At 37.6% G+C, this 3682-nt stretch overlaps 1 non-coding gene across 1 annotated transcript; it reads left to right on the plus strand.

Annotated features, from left to right (window-relative positions):
* The first annotated feature begins 2871 nt into the window (after positions 1–2871).
* LOC128112349 (small nucleolar RNA SNORA40) lies at positions 2872–2996 on the plus strand. The gene has a single exon (XR_008218967.1). It is a non-coding gene; the product is annotated as a small nucleolar RNA SNORA40 (small nucleolar RNA).
* The last annotated feature ends 686 nt before the right edge of the window (positions 2997–3682 follow it).

Raw genomic sequence — 3682 nt, forward strand, 5'->3', positions numbered from 1 at the left:
CAATCACATGGTCAGCCATAAATATATGTACATAAGAGCAACACTAAATGAACTCAGAATGGTGTGTGTGTGTGTGTATGTTTGTGTGCATTTGTGTGTGTGTAATCATAATAATTAAGAAATAAAGGTAATGTATTTGAGAGAGAGTGGAGGAACACAGAAGGACCTGGAGAGTTTTTTTAAGGGGCAGAAATGATATGAATACTGCACTCATGTATTAAATTATCAAAAAATGTAAATTTAAAAATGACAAAAAAGAATAATATTATGAAGGAAATCAAAAAACAGATGAAGTAAATGAGGTTCTGATAAGCAGGGTTCTAAAATATTAAATAAGACTGTTTATTCTAAGGTTAAAACCTTTTTAAAATCTCGGGTAAGGTTTATTCAGAAGTGACAAAGTTTGTAACTTCTAATGATAAAAATAACTCGATCACTGTTGATTAACTTACAAAAACTAAGCTTCTCCTGTCTTTGGCTTGCAAGCACGGTGATAACATTCTGTTCCTATTGCGGGTTGGTGTTTAGGCCTAGTGAGTTCTAGAAACGCTGCTGTGAATACTTGATGTTCTCTAGACTCCCCTAAGGTAGACATGAACCCCTTACCCAACTCAAGCTTGGTCATGGAGATTTTCCACACAAGACTTTCCTGCTACCATGACCTCAACAGAAAGCAGCTCCAGTTGAGATGTTACTTTTATGTAGTACAAGGGCCAACTACTACAGGATCATGGAATTTTAGGAACGTTAAATGCTGTCTTACTTTGTACTGCTGTACAAAAATGCAAAAGCATAATGCAGTTGTAAACATGAAAGGCAGTAGTGGATGGTGCCCAGGTCTCTGGTCTCCTACGACAGGGCGGAACATGCCACCTGGTGAAAGAAGACAACTCCAAGCAGAGTGCTTAGGAAAGGGCAGATCAGGTGACCAGAACTGTGACAGTCTAAACTTAGAATGAATATGCCCTAGGCATAGAGTGGTAAGAAAAGCAAGTCTCCTAGAAGGAACGAAATGTTCACACAGCAACGATGCTGTTGAGATAGGGTATAGAGATCCTAGGATGCATTGCCTGTGCATGTGCAAATGACAATGTAATTTCCTTCCCAGAGCAGTTACAGGGAAAGAAATCCTTTTTTTCAATTGAGAAAGAATCTATTTTCTCCGTATGCATTATTTGTTGTCCCAGTGATATATAGCTAATAAATGTGGTTATAAATATTTAAGCTATTAATGGCTGTGTTACACATTATAAATAGCTCTATGAGCTCACCAGGCATTGTAAGTGATACACTCGGCTTCCCCAAGGAACCATGGATAAAGTCACAGCCACATTATGTGCATTCACCAGTGACAGATGAGTACTATGTCAGTAAACAGATACTACACTGGTTTTATTTCAGTCAGCAAAATTGGTGGCAAAGAGGCTGTTATATAAACTGACTTCATCTAACAGATAGCACGCTATGACTAAGGAAAAGTTTAATTCTTGTAGAATTAATTTTGTACCATAGTATCGAGTTCGATTTTTAAAAGGTCTGCGAGGAATGTGAAACAATGCATTGATGGCATTGGTTATTTAAGAACCCTGTAGGCATCATTTTGAGTTTTGCGGCTACCCATTTCCATCCTTTTCTGGCCTTATTTTTCCCTGGTTATACGTATAATTAAGCTATAAGGCAAAGTTAATAAATCATCTCAACAGGACACTAGAGGTACAGAAGTAAAGGCAAGCCAGTTTCAGAGACAACCATGTTAGATTGCTTAATTAATTTCTATGACTTGTGTTATACACAGCCTATTAATCTATCTAAGGATCACTTTTCTGGCTTGAAAGAAATAGGAAAACGAGGTCTAGAGAGACAGCTCAGCAGTTAAGAGCTCTGACTGCTCATCTAGAGGACCCAAGTTCAATTCTCAGCACCCACATGGTGACTTATAACCATCTATAACTCTAGTCCTGGGAGATCTGATGCCCTCTTATGGCTTCAGTAGGCACTGGTCACGCACATGGTACACAGACCTACATGCAGGCCAAAGACTCATACCTATAAAATAAAATAAAATTAAAATTAAAAAAAACTGAAATATAAAAACAAGCTAAAAGTTGCTTTTATTAAATGCACGCACGTAGAGAGCTGTTCAGTGCGCACTACTAAGGCATTGTAATGGCTGAACTGCAGGCTGGTGATGATATCTATCTTCTAACAGAGGTAGATGCATGTGAGAAGCATGGATTAAATTCACCATTCACCCTTCACCTACTGAGCTCTCATCAATCTGTTGGCTCTCCACTCACGGGCATGTCTGTAATTGTTATGGCAACCTTGAAATGCAAGCATTATTTCTCCATTTTATAAGCAACTGACTCTAAAGCTCAGAAGTGGTGTGCTCAAAGTCACACGAATATTAAATGGCAAAGCCAGAAGCTGGCTCCAGCCCAGTTCTGCAAAACTCCAGAACCTGCAAGGACAGCAGAGAGATGAGGGCAAAAGACCTGATGCAGTCTCCTCACCACCCCCAACACACACACACACCCGCACCACGCTCCCTAATTCACTCACTTTCCCAAGGCAAGTTACTGGAATGTGTTGAAACTCAGTGTTCTGTCTCTAAGTTTACCCTAGATGATCTTCAGAAACCCAGAAGAAAAATTTCCCAGAATGAATGAGGATTCTGGGATCTGTATATTTTCTAAAATGCGGTTTGTTTTCGCAAAGTCAGCTACCTAATTGAATCCTTTGCTGTTCTCTGATTATCCTCAGGCAAGGACTGATGTTAACACAGAGGAAGAATGTCCTTAAGTCTACAGAGGCAAAAGAAAGTGTTGAGGCTACCAGTGCTCTAGATTTTTCTCTCACATTTGTTCATTATACATCTTAAAATTTCCCACAAAAATAAAGAAAGCGTCAGATTAGAAAGGTGCAAAAATAAATCTCTTTTGCAACCCAGAACTCATGGTTCAGTATGAATTCTGATACATACAAGAAGGAATATAGGACAGTACAAAGGGATTATGGCATTGATGAGGTTGATTCTAACTATCCTATAATTTAAAGGCATGGGTAATAATAAAAAATCCTGATGTGATGAACATTTCTAAAAAAAAAAGAAAGAAATTGCATGCTGTAGCAAAGAAAAAGTGTGTTTTCATGTAGTTAGAGGATAGGATTCAGGCATTTTTAGGAATACTTTTAAATGTTTTTAATAATGATAAATCACTTTCCAGTTAGCATTTGTTGATTTCTATATTAAATGTGGACAAATAGAATTGATTTAATACCCCAATCCTACATAGTGTCAACTGGGATTTTAAATAAATGGGAAGGAGTTTATATTTCTTATTGTCATTTTTCTGTGCATCTGGGCTCAGAGTAGATATACCTGGACTGTGTCAAGTCATTTCCACAATCACTTGGAAATGACCTCTATCCTACATAAATTTTTTTATATATTACCCAAATCACATATAACAAAAAGTTCTCCACATATTCTTACTAAAGCCATTTGTTGTGTTTTATGAATTAATTGTAGTTCTTGCCTTCAGAAATACTCTGAAAGAGAACAACAGTAATTTGGGGAATTAAACCATGTTTAGAATTGAGGACAGCCAAGGACACTCCACCATATACAATTATATGAGTGGGCTTACTGCATAAATCTGAGTTAGAAAGTTGAAATGGG

The sequence above is a fragment of the Peromyscus californicus genome, unplaced genomic scaffold (assembly GCF_007827085.1).
Source record: "Peromyscus californicus insignis strain IS unplaced genomic scaffold, ASM782708v3 Scaffold_16__1_contigs__length_79575227, whole genome shotgun sequence".
Classification (NCBI taxonomy): domain Eukaryota; kingdom Metazoa; phylum Chordata; class Mammalia; order Rodentia; family Cricetidae; genus Peromyscus; species Peromyscus californicus.